Genomic DNA, 19738 nt, shown 5'->3' with positions numbered 1-19738 from the left:
TTTTTTTTCCTTTTATTCCTTACTATCTTATAAGAATTTTAAATCATGTGAAGGGCTTTGTTTCTATTTAATATTTTGCATTCATATATTATTTATTCATCTATTCATGCAAAAACATTTATTGAATGCCTACTGGGGCTAGGTGTTGAGTAAGTGGTAGGATATATTGATACATAGAACAGTTAAGGTTCTTGCTTCATGGGGGCATTCTCCTCTTGAAGATATTTAAGTAAAACAAGGAAATGGTCAAGTAGATATCATAATTACAACTGGGAAAAGGATGAAGGGATATATAAATAAATGAATTGTGATAGAATTATAATAATGTAATGATGGGCTTACAGTAAATCGTTAGTGAAGGCATCTCTGAAAAGGCAATGTTTACACTAAGACCATGTTTAAACTGAGAAGCATGGAAAAGCTAATCTCTAGGAAAGTATAGTGTTAGGCACGGAATACAGCATGTGCTGATACTCCAGGGAAGGCAAGGGTTTGCTGGTGTGTCCACAAAGAAAAAGACCCTAATACTGGGGGAAAATGAGCTAGGGAGAAGACTTTTAGTTTGGAACTAAAAGCCAGATCAGGGAGGGCTTTCATAGGTCAAGCATGAGAGTTTGGATCACAATCTAGTCATAATAGGAAGCCATTTTGAAAGTACAAAGTAAGAGATTGGCACACATTGACTTAAACCTTATGGAAATTTGTTCTACACGAGAAAGAACTATAGAGGGAAAGAGTTGAGGCAGGGAGACTGAGAGGGCTGGCATCCATGACACAACATCCCCCATCCCTGCAGCCCTACCCCACCGCACCTGAGTCTGCACAAGAACAGTGAGTATCTCTTTGAGAAAGACACATTCCTAAAAACAGAAGAGGGATGGCATTACACCTCTGCTATCTTTCAGTCAAGATTTCAAGAACAAAGATTTCTGCACTCTTGATATCATGAAAATTTATCCTTTTTGCAATAGACATTTATACATTTTTATGCAAAGTTTGGTAGTACAATTTTGGGGCAAGTATTAATCTAATCTGTGAGTTGGAATGCTAAGATATAAAGAAATAACTTCTTCAATATCATAGTTTATATGTGAGTCATTTAAAATGTCTTCTTCTGATTCTCAGTATAATTTATAAAATTCAGGATAAATCATTATTGAGTATGAAATTATCTCTGGTATGGATCTAATACCTCTGCATATTCTTGTTCCTTCTGATGATAAGCTCACCTTTATATAAGAAGCTCTATTCTGCTCTGAAGACATTACATGGAATTTAAAAGATGCCAAAATATAAGTGCATTCAACTTCTAATTTCATTTTGAATTAAAAAACTATCAGTAGTGCAAAAGTTGACAATAATGACAAGGCTTTATGTAGAAAAAAAATTCGTCAAGAAATTAAAAAGCTAATCATCTTCCAACAATAAACACTTACCCACATTGTTTATATGCAGAATTCTACATGTTAAAGAGGCTTTAAGGATTCGCATTAGTGTGTAGAGTTAATGCTGTGTTGGTGAATTGGAGCTGCTAACTATTTGAATTGTCAACTGTGCATTTTGGTAGATTTTTGCCTTGAATGCTAATGTGTGTGTGTGTGTTTTAAAGTATCATTTTGATGAATTTTATTGTTACATTAGATACAGTCTGTTTTTTTCCAATCAGTCATGTCCACTTCATCACTGTCAATGTGCTACGGTAACATTAAATATGACCAGAGGTAAACATTATTGAAAGCTGTGCCTGTTACTGCTGTTTTACAGTAGCGTAATTTTGTTTTTATTTCCTTTGATTTTATGCTGATATGGGTTTCAGCAGTCTTTGCCTGCAGCCTCTTTCAACTTTTCCTTTTAATTAAAAAGCCTAATTGGGAGTAATAAAAACTTCCAATTAAGCCTTTTAAATAAAAACTGAAAGCTGAAAGTGGCTGTGTTGCAAATAGAGGCTGGCACTGACGTGTTGGTTATGAGGGAGTCTGTCACTGCAGGAGCATTTGTGGTGAACAGGTTTAGCCTGAGACCCGTGAGTTAAGAGAATCAGATCTTGGGAGAGTCAGAAAGACAATTTATGGTTAAACATCCTTTTGTTTTGAGGAGGGTCTTTGGTTCTGAAGCAGGACTGACAAGGAAGGGGAGCTTCATTTCACAATGGTAGGTCCAGTCTATAAAAATGTCAGTTATACAGCACTTTCAACAATAAAAATAAAAGATTCTTCTATTTGAACAAAAAGATAAAGTATTCTAGATTGTGTGTTGTTTTCATTTAGGTTATATGTATCTGAAAGTTTAGGTATATAAAATTTTTTGATATGCTTTATTTTCTTTAATTTCTTTTTTTTCTTTTTTTTTAAATTTTATTTAACATTAGAGAAATGTGCTGGAAAAAACCTGCCACAGAGACAAGGATTATACAATCTGCACTTGGACAGATTGGTGCACAGTTTGATCCTTGTGTACAAATTGAATAATAAAAGATTAAAATAAACGAAATGTGTAAATATGTTGCAACTTTAATTCCTATTAGCTTATAGTAGATACATTTGGGGAATGGATGTGGATTATAATAGGGAGTTGCATTGGGAGGGGCTATCTTTTAGGTTTGCTTCACAATTGGCTTGCAATTGATTTCATATATTTTGGAGAGGTTAAAAGAAGGCAATTTTTATGTCTCAATCATTCGTTTAAAGTACAATATTATTTTAAACAATCTTTTTTCATATGGCCCCTGATTTAGGATTATTTTTAAATTTGGGGGTTTTCGTATATTTGCTTATTAGATCTGTTGCTTGAAAAGCAATTTGGAATATATAAAAAAAAATCAAAATCCTGCATAATCATACCCCAAAGTGTAGTTAACACTTTGATATTTTCTGTCAATTAAAAAATTCATTCTTTCTACATACATACAATAATAATAAAATTGAGGGCATATTTTCTATAATTTTTTATTTGGTCTTCTTTTCACTTAGCATTACATTTAGGCATTTCCCATCTTCCAAGACATAATATGTATGTGTCCTTCTTTACCTGACTGGCCTCCAGTTTTTGGATGTTTGTGATTGAGAAGCTGAACTCTATAGTTGCTGAGACCTCAGATTTTGGAGTTTTGCTAACTACTTAATTTTTTATTCCCAAATCTACTAGTTGTGTGATCTTGGATAATTTCCTTTTCTGAGCTTTTGTTTTCTCCTACAAAAAGTGCAGAAAAACATGATTTATATCTCATTGGATAGATATAAGGATTATGTGGGTGTTCTATATAAAGGTGCCATGTCACACAGCATTACATAAATATTAGTTATTATTTCCAAATGTTTTCTATTTTCAACAATTTATAGATTTCATGTAATATAATAAAAATTATTCTCTGTTGTCTTTCATTCCATTTTAGAATGCTTTACTCATATCTTTGATTATGTATCAGAAAGCTGTGAGTGTACTTCCTGTGGGGTCACATATTTGTTAAGATTATTCATAGTTTCTCTTGTTTTGGGGAGCTGTTATGGATGAAATCTTTTTTTTTTTTTCTTTGCATTTTCTTTTTCTTTTTCTTTGGGGTCGTACTGGGGATTTATTTCAGGGGCACTCGTCCACTGAACCACATCTGCAGTCCTATTTTATATTTTATTACAGACAGGGTCTCACTGAGTTGCTTAGTGCCTCGCCTTTGCTGAGGCTGACTTTGAACTTGAGATCCTCTGGCCTCAGCCTCCGGAGCTGCTGGGATTACAGATGTGTGCCACTGTGCCCGGTTCTTCAAAAATAAATTGCATTTTCAATAATTTGTTATTTGTATATCAGTTATTGTATGGTAGATATTCATCTAATTCATCAATTAACTAAATTTCTAGTAATAATTGACATTAATTACTACCTTAAAGGCATGAAGGGCATATTAGTAAAATTGTCTGCTTCCAAGTCTTATAAAAAATAATATTTTCCTAGATTTTAACTTTTCTTAAATTTTCAGGTTTCTGTTTTTCTTTAAGTCAACTTTGAGATTCCCACCTATTTCATCAATTTTTTCCTATATCTTAACATATAATTCTGCATTGAATTTACTCATAATAACTTTTTCCCTCTGTTATTAGACTCCTTTTTTCAAGTTTATTTGCCCATTATTAAATCTTTAATTTTGTCAAGATTTTCTAGAGATTTACTAGTATTATCACTATTTTTTAAAAAATATAAGCTTTTGTTTCAAATTTATTTTTATTTTTATTATTCAATTTATTTTTTTGTAATTTTAAAAAATTTTATTTTTTAAATTTTAATTTTTTAAAATTATTTTAGGTAAACACTGAGTTAGGTGAAAAAAAAGTAAGGCAATATTTTTTATCATATCATAAATTTGTTTCTGAGTATTTCTTTGCTTGCATTTAGTGCATTTTGCCATAAGATTTTTCCCCCTCATTTTTATGTCTTTAAATTTTAGAAAAAATGTCTGTTGGCTCTAATATTATATAATTACTATTTATTTTTTTCTCATCATTTCTTGTATTGACTCTTGTTTTTTTTTTGGCGCTTTTTTTCATCTGTGAATCTCCCTGTCACACCCTGGTCCAGACTGTTGCTAAGAGTATCTTTTTAAAAGCAATGTACTCTATATTTTTTTATCATTAAATGTATCCAATTGACTCTATGATACAAAGTCAAAGTCTTTAGACTACATATTAAGTTCTCTGTAATTTCCCTAATCTTCATCTGTAGTCTTCATCTGCCACCATATCTCCATCACCTCCTAAAAAATCTATTGATCATTTATACTGTGTAACTTCCTTTATTTGGTTACTCTTATGTTCTTACTCTACTTCTCTAATCATATCCTTTTTTACATGCATTACCTTCTGTGCAACTTCTCCTTTATCCCCAGCAACCACCTATCCATCTTTCCTGCTAATCTCGCAGAGTTTTGAGGTCATTCTGATACTGCTCTCACTGTATTCCATGAGCATGGTTTGTTTCCATGACTGTCTCCCACTGTTGACTGTTGATAAAGCCAGAAAATAAGTCTTTCAGACTTTTATATCACTATAACATTTAAACATCAAAATAATCCTATGAATTATGTTTTCTGTTTTTGAAGATAGGAAAATGAAATTTAGAGAAGTTAATAAGTCACAGACTAGTCAGTTACATAGATGGGATATGAATTAATCCAAATTGATATCCACTGCACTAATGTTTACAAGTTTTGACAAAAACATTTCCTCGTGGCCAAAGAAAATGAGTGAAGCATCTGTGTCTACACATCTGCTGACTTTGTCTGAAATAGCCCAATACAATATAATATTCATTTAAAGTACTTTCTTCTGCAGGGAGCATCTTTTGTTTATTTCTACTCTGTTCATATATGTTTTAATATGAAGTAATATTTTATTATTTTCTGTTAAGAAAATTAATAACCTTTTACCTGGACTTGATAGTTAACAGTAGATGGTCTTCTAATATTAGTAGATGATAAGTTGGCCACAATATGATTGTGAGGTTAAACTGCAAAGCAATGAAACCGTGTTTTAAATTCAGCAATAAGGGCAATTTCTTTTTTATGTTACTCTGGACTCCCATACCAGGTATGAATACCAAAACCCCCCATGGTTTACCCTTTCCATTGCTGAACAGAGTTACCCAGAATGCTACTACAAAGGTGATGTGATGTAAAGTTTTTATACTAATCTTGGTGGAAATTTCTACATATTTACCATGTTATTTAGATAGCAAATACCCTTTATGAATGGTGAACTTATGTTTTTCTGACCTCTGGTTCTTTTACCGTTCCCAGAAGATTATCGTCAAAGGACTTTTTTCATAAAAATATGATTCTTAATTTTGTCTTTAATATGGCTCAAACAATTCTTATGACCTACAACTGACTCTCTCTGTCCAGTTCTTAAACATCAATTTCACTGTAACAATGATGTGTTTTATAGTAAAGATATTCATAGTTTTGCATAGCTAGAGTATTCAATCATGAAAGAATATCTGCTTAATATACCAGCTTTATGAATTGCTCCATTACTAAGTATATAAATGAGTTAACAACTTTGTCACTGTATTTTTTGTTTCTCTCACAGACAGAATAATGGATTTCAGCAGTGAATTAGAAGTCTTTGATCACTGCCTTTCTAAAGCTACTAGAAAAATCTGGTGTAGTAGGACATCTTTCATGTTCACCGTTCATGTGATTATGTTTTAAATACGGATGAGCATTCATAAGTATATTTAAACCAGATTTTTGCTTCCACATTTGCCATCTCTAACACCTTATTTGACACACTGAAATGGTCTAGAAGAAAATCATTTGAGTTAAATGGTTCATAGTTCTCGGTATATGATCTCATGGCTGCTGGGTGCCTGATTAATTTGATGGACACTAATTTTCCTGTGCTTGGGACTGTCAAAACTTGCAACCATTCACATTTACTCATTCACTCATGGTTTTTTTCTAAGTCAATAGCTTTCCTTATGAAAATACCCAGATAGATTGTCAACTTGCTCAACAATTGTATTGTCATTAATCACTTAAAAAATCTACATGCTTTTATAGATGTCATCACTGGAAATAGTGTATCATGATCTACAAAACTGGCTATTCCTCACTTGAGAATTTTATCCCATTTTCATCTATTACATGAGATTTTCTTTACAAAATAATTTTGAATTTGAATTTGAAGGAAACTTTAAGCAATTTTAGTATATTTGCTTAATTATAATTTTCATTATATTATTAGAACTCCTCTGCTCCATATTGCCTTAGTTCTTAACTAATCTAATCAGCCTTCTAGTGTTTTGATTTTAAAATTTCCTCAATATTGGATTTTAAGTAATGTCATAAGGTAGTCCTAAAGTTACCATGCAGGGTTTCATGTAGAAGATAAAGGATCAGGGGTCATTTGACTTTCCTTAGTAATTAATCCAATGGTATAGAAAAACATGTGAGGATATTCTGCTAGGTTTAAGTTTACTTATTGCTAATTCACAAATCATGCTTGGGTTAGGACTTTTACTATCCCTTTTACTATTAAGTTCTTTTGGTGGAACTACAGGGATAAAGCCAGATAATAATTGAATTTATCTCATTTTTAGAGTTGTTTCTCTAACTTTGCTATATCTAGCACTATATCTTTCTATTTGAAAATAATTCACAACATCATTAACCTTAGAAACAGAAATAAACAAAATCAGAGTTTTCATTATTTAGTGATTGATAAGGATGTAAAAACAACAAAGGATAAACCTATTTTTTCTCATATTTTGTAAATCAAATTTTGATCTAGGTTAATTTCATCAGAAATCTGAACAGATTTATAGAAGTCAGTTTGTGTGTGAACTCAAACCATTAAAAACTTCATAGACTATAATAGAACATACTCTTTAAAAAAAGAAAGAAAAAATGAAAAAAAAGAACATACAACACTGCATGACTTCATTGACCTGCTGAGTCATCAGATAGTAAACTCATCTCCTCTTGTGCACCTTTAGCATTAGATAATGTGTTCTCCAAGACATGGTTCTTTTGTTTTTGAATGCACCACAAGTATGTACATATTTCACTTTTCACATAAGGGAAATGCACTAGATTTTAAGGTCATTCATTACATTGAAAATATTCTATTGTCAAGTATTTTCATGGAAAATCATAAACTGTCCAGTATGAGAGAATAGAATTCTACCAGTATGTGTATATACATAAAAAGAAACCTTATTTCATTTAATTGCCAGTATTCCTAATCCACTGTATCTCTGTATCTTTTTCCCTCTTTCCCTGCTCCCCATCTCAAATTTTCACAGATTCCTTTGCTTTAGGGCTTATTGGGAATCAGGGTCCTGTCACAGGGAGTCCTTCCCAATGAACCTGCTGCTCTGGAGTCCTTTTCAGTCCTGCCCTGGGTTCTATTCACTCCCTGGGCTGCTCCTTGCTGGGCATTTCTGGCTATAGTCTTCTCTGAGGATGGAGTGCTGTTCCCATCACAGCAGAGCTGATAGAGAGGTAAGAATGAGGGTGCATACTTCCCTGTAAAGTCCCTATTTCTTATTTTCTAGTAGCACTGTCAATACATTTATCAAACCTCACTGAAGTGTTCCGCATTTCTATGGTTTTCTTATACTAGATGTCAAATGATTGCAGCTGTAGTTTCCTGTATCTCCATGGTGCAAGGGAAGCGCTTTTATCATGGGGAAGGTGCTGAATGTGGTCTGAGATCTTATCTTTACTCTTGAGATTTCAGGGCATCCCAACTGCTCGGGAACACTTCCTTCTTTAAACCTTAAGACATGAATCCACATTATTTTAAAGGAAAGCCTATGTGACAAATGCTCCTTCGTAGAAGCGGACTCACTTGTTCAGTTATTTAGTTTACATTAACCTGAGTAATGTCTTCAGCAGTACAGTCTGTAGTCCTAGGTGCTCTGAACTCATAAAAGAACCCGAACTCTCATAAATTGAAATGGTATGGTGATATTTCAGGTTGATATGTTTGGTAAGACATGTTTTCTAGTATACTATAAATTTTGGTAAGTTATATCACATTTAAATTATGCTAGGAATGTTTGATCTTTGAAGGAATAATAGGACAGATCATTCTGGAAGACAATGGATTTGTAATCCTTCCTTCTCTCCCTTCCTTCTTTCCTTCCTTATTTTGTAAAGTTTGTGGGTTAAACAGGATGCCTTCTGAGATTGCCTTTATGTTCAACATTACATGCACGTTTGTTGCCAGTGTTGTCTTTACAATATGTCCTTTGAATGACTTTGTCTATATTCCCCTATATTATGGTCTGACATCCAGAAAGTTACTCTAGCAAATAGGAAATCTGCTTTTTTCTTTTTCTTTTTAATTTTACCTTTGATATTCTTTTAGGACCTTGGGCCTCAGGGGGGTTGGAAGGGTGATAACTTTAGTAAGCATTAACAGTGAAATCTCTTGAAAGCATCACTTACTGTTAAAAATAATTTTTCTCTTTTCCTTGCCCTGAAATCCTATTTCTCTCTTCTCTTTTCCTTGTTAATATGCATTTATGGTCTAGTTTGAATAAGTTGTAAGAATAACATAAATAAAAATCCTCTTAAAAGCTTTCATAAAAGAGTTATATAATTATCAGAAGGTGAATATGTAGAAAACAAAATCAATAATAGGATGTATATGCATGTCAGTACTGATGACTTTGTCTAAAAATGTAATGATTAGGCAAAAAGGTAACAGTTATAGCTGGACTTGCTTTTCAAAAACTCTGCTGCCAACTAATAATTATTGTTCCTGAAATTTCATCATTAAGACTTCTTTCCTTTAACCTATTGATTTTTATCATGAATGAATTATAAGTGGTTTCAAGCACTGGTGCCATATTTTAGCAAAGCTGATCAAGCATGTGTTTTTACACATTTGAACATTTAATACCCAAGGGAGAATGGAAAGGGGCATTTCACCAAGAAGAGATAAATTGCAATACAGGAGTTCTGGGAAATGAAGAAAACCTTTGTCTATTTCAAAATATAATTTGAAAGTGAAATTTGCAGTCAGGGAGAAGAAGGTTTTAATCTGGAAAAGGGAGGTTGAAGGCATGTCTTTGTTCTCCCCTTTCTTTTTCAACCCCTCTCTGCATGTTGCCCCTAGACCCAGCAAATTCAAATGCTTGGATAAACTACTAAGTAGAAGTAAAAATGATAATTCTCTTTTATTTCTTCTTTTTCTACACAGTCATAATAGGTGGATTTTCATTAAACATGGGAAGATAAAAAATGGGAAATGCACTTTCCCTGAACTCTCTCAATGTTCTATAAAATGTTCAATTAACTGTGCTTGCCACTGTCCATATTTCTTTTCATACTCTGTAGATTGCGTGAGGCCTCTCCAGTGGCTCAGTTAACATTAAGAAAAGAGACTCAATTTATTATTTTTTACTGAACTCAGAAAAGCTGGTGAATAAATACTGCTACTAATCATTTCATTTGCTTCATGACCTATTGTTTAAACTTTGGAGGAAACCATAACACAGTAGGAACTAAAACTATCTTAACAGAAGTCAGTTAGTAGATAATAGCAATAAAACTTGACTTTCCCCATGCCTCTGTGCACCATATCAAGCCCCTCCCATTAAAGTGGGCCATCAAGCCATTAACATTCGAACAAGGAATTCCATTATACATTCCATAAAGAATTGTTAATAATAAAAGTTTGAAATAATAGAGACATGGTTAAAACCATGAGGCATTATGTGTGGAGATATCTGGTCTGAATCCCAGCTCTGTAATCTAATAGCTATGTGACCTGGGACAAGCTATTTATTCTTTCTAAACATTAGTTTTCTCATTTTTAGAATGGGGGCAGTAATGCTTTACTCACAAGTTATAGTAAGGACTAAGTGAAACACTGAATAGAAAATATTAAGAATAATAAATGGCACAGGACAATAGCTCAATAGCCCAGTGATAATATTATTCATGGAAACTAAGCAAGAACTTTTTCTGTCATTGCTATGATTATGAAATTATTGTCTAGAAGACAGCAAAGGTCAAAGTAGTGATTTTCCTTTTTATTTCATAAAATGTGAGGGGTCCATTCTCTGATAGTTTCTGTTAACAGGGAGATGTGTGTATATGTATGTGAGTGTGTGTGTGTGTGTGTGTGTGAGAGAGAGAGAGAGAGAGAGAGAGAGAGAGAGAGAATTGACGTGGGATAATGATATTCCTTCTTGGGTATATTTAAATTGATCTATTTAAAATATTCAGTGGCAGTGTAGGGGAAAGAGCAATGGACTTGGAACAAGAAAAACTCAGGTTTATATCTAAGCATTGCCAAATATTGATTATATTAAATACTTGGTTTATGTAGGTGCCCAACAAGTGTTTGGTAGATTTAAAGACAAATGAGTTGTTAGTTACTGAATATTGAAGTTGGATATAATTTCAATAAGCTATACCTTTTGTTTCTTGTAAAGGTATTAGAAGAATGATGAGAACTTGAAAGCAAAGTTAGGTTAGGGAATTGTACACAAATGTGAAACAATCATACAGAAACTGATAGAAATGCCACATCCTCCAAAATGTTTTCTTTACTGACATGGAAACACTAATAGGGAGATCATTATTTCTGAATGATTTATTTGGTTTAGTGATTTTTGGTTTCAGGAGCTTTTTTTATTCTTGAAAATAACTGAGAACTTGAGAGGGCTCTAGTTTATTAGAGTTATATCTATTGATATCGTATTAAAATTCAAAATTGAGAAACTTAAGAGATAAAAATAAGATAATTTCCTGTTAAAATTAATAAAATTTTCATGAAAAAGAACTATATTTTCCAAAACTAAAAAAAAAAAATGTAAAAAGCATGGCATTTTCCATTTTTGCAAGTCTGAACAATGTCTTGCTTAATAGAGAACAACTAGATTCTCATATGTACTTCTGCATTTAGTCTGTTGAGATATCATTTGTCAAGTAGCCTCTCCACTGTACACTTGTAAAAGAATGAGAGTGAAAAAAAGTTAACATCTTAGATTTGCTGTGGAATAAAACTTGACCCCAAAGATCCCCTGAAAAGCTATCTGAACTCTTCTGGGTTTCTGGCTCACACTTGAAGGACTACTGCTAACAAGCTAATCATTTTGCCTCCACCTGTCTTCTCTTGCATTCAAAGACCCTTGGAAAGGAAATCATTGTTCCTCAACATCTTAGAGTGAATGAACTTACTAAATTCTTTTAAATCCTTCTGAGTGGGATATAGGGAAAGAATGAGAGCAATGTAGACTTAAATAAAATATGGCCTCAAAAAAGGAGGACATAGGCACAATGAATGGATGTCAATTGCACCTCACAGCTTGTATATTGGCTCCGTTACTTAACAGTAGCTTAAATCTGACCAGTTACTTAAATGATTTTAAGGTTCAGCTTACCCATTTATAAAATACGTGATAATATTTAATTCATGACGTTACTGATTAAATCAGGTACTATGTGTAAAACACTTAGCTTCATGTCTGACACACAGCAAGTGGTTCATTATTAAATCATTACTATTATTATTTCATCCAGGATTTGACCTGCTTATAAACACATGTAAACTTTCTCTATACGGCCATACTTTTCTGTAGTAATAAATATCCTTGTACAAAAGTGTTCCATATTTAGAAATAATGTCCTTAGGTTAAAATCTCATTGGAATTACTGGCTCAATAAACATTTTTAAAGCTTTGAATTTATATTAGGAAATTAGTTTCCAAGGCGCTGTATCATTACCACTCTTATCAGGAATGTATGAGTGTTTGATAAGCTTATGTAGATTCTGGGCCCTGGGATACAATAGTAAGCAAAAAAAGAAGAGCTGCCTCATGAGCTGAAACAAGCAATATAACTTGTTTAGAGTTTACAAATTTGATGGCTAAGAGATGAAATGTCTATTGAATACAAAGTACCAACATTTAAGAACATGGAAAAAAATAGGTGTGGTCATAGTATACATGGAAGTTTTCCAGTGATTCAACTTACCATACCATCAAAAAAAGTTAATTTTTTGTATTTTCCTGAATTCTTAGTGCTAAAGGATTTGTTTTGTTTTGACTGGCATACCTTTAAAAGCTTTCATGCCATACTTTATCTATCTATTTATTTTCCAGGCAGTAGTTTACCATTGGACAATCTATTCTATGGACTTTAAATTTTATCCTGTTTTAAAATCCCAGTAGAGATGAGGTAAGAATGAAGGAAATGTGAAGAATAGATGGAGGTAGTTACACACAGTAAAATTCTGAGATAGACGTGATGAGACAGTTTTTCAACAGGTCTGCCATAGTGTTGGAACAGAGTTTGAAATGAAACTCCTTTCTTTGCTTCCGTTGGTGGGTTGTGTCTGTATAAACTGAGGGCTTCTGCAATGGAGAAAGTCCCTTTTTGTGTAAGAGCTAATTACAGAAGGGTACGGTGTCAAATCCGATGGTCAAAGCCTGCAAAGCTGATTGTTCTCCACCACAATCGAGGGGTATGTTCCAGCTCTAAATGGTAGGCTTGCGACCTCTAGTGTTGCAACAGAGCTGAGCAGCTCACTGTCTGCTCCTTACTGGGTTCTTGTCTTGCATATTCAAAGAACAAAATTTATGGGACATCAGGAGGCAATAATGAAAGTAGTAGGATTTATTCAAGTGTGAAGAATAGAAGCAGGACTCTTATAGGGGCAAGAGGGGAACCCATTGTTGGTGTCACTTGAGTGCACCAGTCTTTGGGTTTAAATAGTACTTAGGTCAAGGCTGTTGGTCCAAATTTATGCTAATCAGGGTTTGGGAAAGCACCATGCTGTTGGTTAGCCCTGTTAGTGTGACAGATCTGCATACTCTGGCTTGCTGAGCCTAAGACCCATGCTGGCATGGTGGCTCTGCATAGCCAAGGCTCTTATGCCAGCTCCAGCCTGCTGGGTCTGCTGCTGCACAGCTCTTGGACAAGGACTTGGCTTCATAGGAAAGGTGTAAGTGAGGACATATGATGGTGTTATGGGTCTTAAGGGTTGAGTTGTGTCACTTCCCAACTTCATATGTTAAAGTCCAAATCCCCAGGACTTCATGACCCTGTATGTGGAGTTAGGGTCTTTAAAGGGAGTGTTAAGGTTAAATGAAGTCATATGAAAGAGAAAGAGGAAACCAGGCTGAGCAGTCATTCAGAGTCACAATTTCTGTGGATAGACTGAGGGCAGGTAAGCATCTGATCACAGCACTAAAAGTATAGGTCACAAGTCAGAGGGAATTATAATATTTTTCTTTGGATTTATCACTTTTGAAAAAAGTTGCTTATATACCCAGAAAGGTCTGAAGATATAATAAAATCACTACAAATCCTGCAGTCCTGAGGTAGCCACTGCTAATATCATGCTCCTTATGAGCATTTGTTTCTGTGTGCATGTGTATGCACCCCCGCCACACACCTACTAGGTCACATTCAGTTACAAGTGACAGAAAACAAAATAACAATGATATAAGCATGACAGAGGCTCATTTCTCTCTCTCTTGCATAGAAGTCTGGGTAGGTAGTTCAGAACTGACCTAGTTTTCTACTGTTCCCGAGCTACCCTATCTGGTTGCTATATTCTATGTGGCCTCCACATCAGGGTTCAAAAGACACCACCTGCGTTCACTTTAGCATGTATAAAGTTCTGTGTCATCTATGACTTATTCCTCCCAACTATAATTTTGCAAAAGAAAAAAAAAGATGAAAGGAATAAAGGAAGGAAGGGAGGGAGGGAGGGAGAAAGGAAGAAGGAGAGATACATAGAGAAGGGAGAAAGAGACAAGGACACATAGGACAGACTCCAGGAGAAAAGTGTTATCACAGACCAAGGAAAGCCCTAAGAATGCAACCAACCCGTTGGATGTCTTGGATTTGTGGACTTCAGAGCATTGAGGAAATTAGTTTCTGATATTTAAACCACCTGGTGTGTGGTACTTTGTTAGCAGGCCTAGGAACCTGGCACAGAGGGAATCTGGGGAAAAGGGAGCATCAATCTGTGTTCTGTGAGGTCCTTGAGATCAAGGATGGTAGCTTTTCTCTATCCGGGTAAATGTAGCCCTGGCATAGCTTCTGGCACATGTCAATCTTCTTTTGAGCAAACCGTGACTCAGATTTGTGACAAACTGCCAGGGTGGATGAGAACACTGTCAAAGTACACAGTAGGATATACAGAATGGTGATAAATAGCAGAAAGACCAGAGTGGAAGGAAGGGAACAAGGGAAGGGAGGCGGAGAGGGAAAGTGGAAGTGCTGGGGACTGAATTAGAGCAAATAATATTCCATGCTTTTATAATTATATCAAAATGAATCCTAATGTTATGTATAACTAAAAAGAACAATTTAAAAAGTACACAGTAGGGCCTGTTTTTGCACATGCAGTTGTTTGAATAGAATATAAACAATCCATTCTACTTAGAAGAATTCCTCTAAGAATCACTTTACTTTTAATAAGACTTTCATAAAACAGCAACATGTTTTACCTTGACATTTATTTTACAAATGACCTTTATTTTACCTCTTTAAAAATTTTAAATGAACAATCAAATCTTCTTACAGGGTAGCTTTTTGCTATGGTAGCTTTTTTTCTCCCCTGTTCAACTCTTTGTTGCAAGTATTGCAAACTGAATTGGAATAAATTTAAACTTAGTTAATTGAGTTAGGTTTTATTAAAGTTATAGAACTATGGATAATTAAGTCATGAACAATAAACTACACCAGATTCTAGTGGAAAAAAAATCAATGCATGCAAAGTTGATTGTTGCTTTTCTAGGGATCCTAAATCAGGGACTGCAAAGACTGCATTGTATATGCTAAATTTGGAGCTTCTCTTTTAGCTAGTCTACATTAGCAGAGGGATCTTAAAAAATATTAATGGTGATGGTTTCAGTGTAACAACATTTTTCTCTTTTTTTTTTGTCTTTCTGCACACAGATAGAAGATATTCTTAAGTATTTTTTAAAGAGAGTTATTTGCATCATTAGTCTTTCTTTTTCTTTGTCAAATCAAGCTAAGAAAAATAAAATGGTGATTTTATTTTTATGGTTATGGTGATTTGGAATTAACCAAAGATATTAAATGGCAAATTTTCCTGCTTTGAAGAAAGTCTTTAAAATTTATTTTTCTAAAAAAATTAACTATTTATATTGTTTAGTTATTGATTTATTAGTTAATTGCTAAGATTCTTCTTTGAACTATTTTAGAATTTAAGACAGTGAAATATAGATTAATTCAGTTATATTTATTTTTACAGGAATCCCTGGAAAATGTGTAGGGGAATTTATTTGAAAAGGAGCATAAATGCTTTTAGTAAGTAGAAGATTTCTTCCTTTTAAAATTTCCAGTATCTGAGTCAGGTGTAATAGGATATGATTTGTGTAAAGGTTACTATTAATAGAGAAACTTAAATAAAGGGCTGGAAAATATAGTCCAAATAATATATAATATTAGGAATGGGAAACAGCTACAAATTCACAAAACTTGTATCTTGTATATCTCTTATATATCTAAATTATATGCATTTTTGTCCTGCATGTATATTAATTTTAACCATTTATTTGTCTCTCCCTCTTTTTGTTTCTCTTCCCCTTTCTCTTTTCCTTCCTCTCCTCTTTCCACCGTCTGAGCCCCCAGGTTTGTCTCACTGTAACTTCTCAGGTGTAGACTGCAGTCTTTGTGCCTGGAGCCCCCTTGGAGTTATGCTGAGTTCAACCATTGTGACCCCACGTAACAACCCATGAATTCAAGACTCGTCACTTCTTATTTAATTTCTCCAACAGTTCCATGGCTCCAACAACTCATTCCTAGGAATTCCCTTTATTTGGTTTTCTACTTTGAACTCAAGTAAAGATAACAAAAATTTAAGTTATAGAAGAGCACTTACTTGAGGTGAGGTGCTTTGAAACAATGAACTACCCTTTGAGGTGTGGCCATCTGACACATTGGGGCTTTCCTATTAACTGCACCACCAGTATATCTTGCTTATCTGTTTTTCTGACACATTTAAAGTTATTCTTAGAGATTTTTCAGTATAAAAAATATCTATGAGAACTTAATCTTGTCTAGTTATTGGCTTGGATATTAAAGATACTTTGGTGTCTCTTTGCTTCCTCATTTGTAAAAATGAAGGTTGTTGTACTATATCAGAGGTCTTTAAACACAGAATAGCATGGGGTAGTTGTAGAAAATACAGATTCAAGGTCTGTGCTACAAACTTTTGAAATCTCAGGGACCAGGACTTGAGACTATAAATTTCTAAAATGCTTTCCAATTGATACTGATTTGGAAAATATATTAGCCAGCTTTTCTGTTACTATGACAAATACCTGAGAAAAAATAACTTGAAGAGGCAAAGATTTATTTTGACTCACAGTTTCAGAGGTTTCATTCCATGATTGGTGGCCCCCTTGTAGTGGGCCTGTGGCAAAGCAGAGCATCATGGTAGAGAAGGCATGGTGGAGCAGTTGTTCACCTTATGGCAATCGGGAAGAAGTGAGATAGGGAAGTGAAGAACCAGGGGCAAGATGAGTCCCCAAGGGCACATGCCCAAGGACACACTGTTTAACTAGGTCCACCTCCTACAATTTCCCCTACCTCCTCATAATGCCATCAAATCATAAATCTACTAAAGAGATCAGAGCTCTCATGATCTGATCACTTCCCCAAATTTTCACCTCGACATTGCACATTGGGGACCACACCTTCAACACGTGTGCCTTTGGGTGTTGGTCTAGATCCAGATTATTACAGAAACCACTGGAAGAGGAATCATGATGCTTCTATACATACCAGCTGCCTGTGGTGATTTGTTTGTTTGTTTTTTTAAATTTATAGTTGAGATTCTTGGTAATATTGTGTTCATTCTTCCTCTCCCTCCAACTTCATTATTTTGCATTTGGCTTGCTATTCATTCAGTTTGCTAATTATTTTGAGTCAAGGGTGCAGTGTTAATGATTAAAGCATGTGTTCTGCCCAGAGCTGTCTTTCCATATGGCTGTTACCTGACTCACAAATAAATCTAGTATTTTGAGTTATTATTTGTTAACCTCTGAGATTATTTTTAGATATGTCTACTTTGACCTCAATTAATTTTTCTTCATTAGGGATATATGTTTTGTTTTTCTTAACAAGAATCAAATAGATATCCTAAACAAATATAGGAAAGAAATTACTAAATTGCTAAAAAAAAAAATACACATTTATGGTTTGTCTGACTAAAAACAGGAGACACTGTGATAGATAAAATGTTTGAAGTCAGAAGAACTGCCTCTGAATTTTACATGTTTGAAGGGGATCGTAGGGTGCAAAGAAAAGAAGGCATTATTGCTGAAAAATGTAAGGGTCATTGATCAACTCAGCAATTATTTATGGGACAGGGTCTATATCAGACCGTCCTGGTGATACACTAGTGGACAAATGAGACAAGGTCTTTGCTTTTTGAATTAGACTCATAATGGTGGAGACAATCAATTATGAATCAAAAATGTATTAAATAAATGCTAATATTAAAGTAGGTTTCATGATAAGTGTTACAAAGAGAAATTTAATGGGATGATGTGATAGAAAGTTACTATGTGGTTCTTTTGTATTAGGAGGTCTTTCCCTGCCTCTCTGAAAAGGTAACATGTAAGAATGGAATTGAATGATCAGAGACAACTATGTGAAGATCAGGGGGAAGAACATTTCATGAGTAAAGAGCAGCTTAGTGCAAAGTCTCTAAGTTTGATCTTGGAACATTTGAGGAGCCATAAAGAGGTCAGTATGTCAGGAGACTAGTAGATAACCAGGGAGCATGTTGGGAAGTGACAAGCTAAATTGTGTAGGGTCTTGCAGGAATTATTTATAAGCCCAAATAAGAAGTTCGTTGGTAAGGAGTGACCTTATATTGTTTAATTTACGTTTTTGACTGCTGGGTGAAGATTAACCTAGAAAGGACCATAAACAAATTTCAGAAGTCAAAGTAGAACTTTATTGCTGTGTTCAAGAAGGTATGATGGATTTACCTTGGACTAGAGTGATGGCTGCAGAGACAGAGGGTGCAGGAATTTGAAGTATAATTTCAAGGTAAGGTAAATAAGACTTGCTGACTGATTCATAAGCATATTGAGGGAATGAGAATCATCAAAAAGGCAGGTTGAGCAACTGGGAAGTGATAATGCTGTTGACTCAGAGGCAGGTGTCTGGACAGCAGCCTATCACTTTCCACTCTTCCTTTATTAGTCTTTTAGGCATTTTGACATGGGACTGCACAATCAGTGCTGTGTAGTTAAAAGAGTCATTGCTGAAACATCTAAGCTCTACCCTTAATCAAATTTGGCTGTTGAGATAATTACATAGATTTTCTGAACTCAGATTTCTAAGTTGTGACCTAAGCATTAAGTGAGATCGTGAATGTGCACAGCAGGGGGTCTGTACAGAGAAGGAGCATTAATTGTTAATTCTTTAAATAAGTGTTTTTGTCAGCTTTTTCACTGCTGTGACTAAAAGACCCAACCAAAACAATTAGAAGGAAAAGTTTATTTGAGGGTTCACGGTTTCAGAGGTCTTAGTCCATAGAAGGTCAGCTCTATTCTTCAGGGCTTGAGGTGAGGCAGAACATCATGGAGGAAGAGTGTGGCAGAGGGAAGCAGCTCACATGGTGATCAGGAAGCAGCTCACATGGTGATCAGGAAGCAGAGAGAGAGGTCTTCACTTGCAAGATACAAAAATATACCCCAAAGTCATGCCTCAATTCCCACCTCTGCTAGCCGCAACCTACCACTTCAGTTACCACCCAGTTAATCCCTATCAGTGGATTAATTCACTGAGTGGGTTAAGACTCTCACAATCCAATCATTTCTCTTCTAAACCATCTTGCATTGTCTCACACAGGGGACACCTCATATACAAACCGTTGGGGGACACCTCATATGCAAACCATAACAATAAGAATTCAAGCTTTCCTTAGTGCACTCTAACCCGCTCACCACAGGATTTAGATATCACTATTTGAGGTGGTCACTTCAGTTCATTTTAGTAGATTTTATCTGAAGTGATGGAGGATTATGCAGATTTTCTACGTCTATTTGAAGAAAGACTTATCTTTAACTATAATAATATTTGTATTTACTTCTTTTGTTGTTGTTGTTTGTTTCTTTATGGGTTTTTTTTTTTTTTACTTTTTTTTTTTGGTATGAGGGCTTGAACCCATGGGGTGAACCACTGAGTTACATTCCCAGCCCTTTTTATTTTTATTTTGAGACAGGGTCCAGCCTA

At 34.6% G+C, this 19738-nt stretch overlaps 1 long non-coding RNA gene across 1 annotated transcript; it reads left to right on the top strand.

Moving 5' to 3' along the window:
• Positions 1-2013: 2013 nt before the first annotated feature.
• LOC124965844 (uncharacterized) lies at positions 2014-17436 on the top strand. The gene is made up of 3 exons (XR_007105245.1): positions 2014-2151; positions 7792-7990; positions 15738-17436. It is a non-coding gene; the product is annotated as an uncharacterized LOC124965844 (long non-coding RNA).
• The last annotated feature ends 2302 nt before the right edge of the window (positions 17437-19738 follow it).

This window comes from Sciurus carolinensis, chromosome 1 (genome assembly GCF_902686445.1).
Source record: "Sciurus carolinensis chromosome 1, mSciCar1.2, whole genome shotgun sequence".
Classification (NCBI taxonomy): domain Eukaryota; kingdom Metazoa; phylum Chordata; class Mammalia; order Rodentia; family Sciuridae; genus Sciurus; species Sciurus carolinensis.
This window is presented reverse-complemented; position numbering and strand designations above follow the sequence as displayed.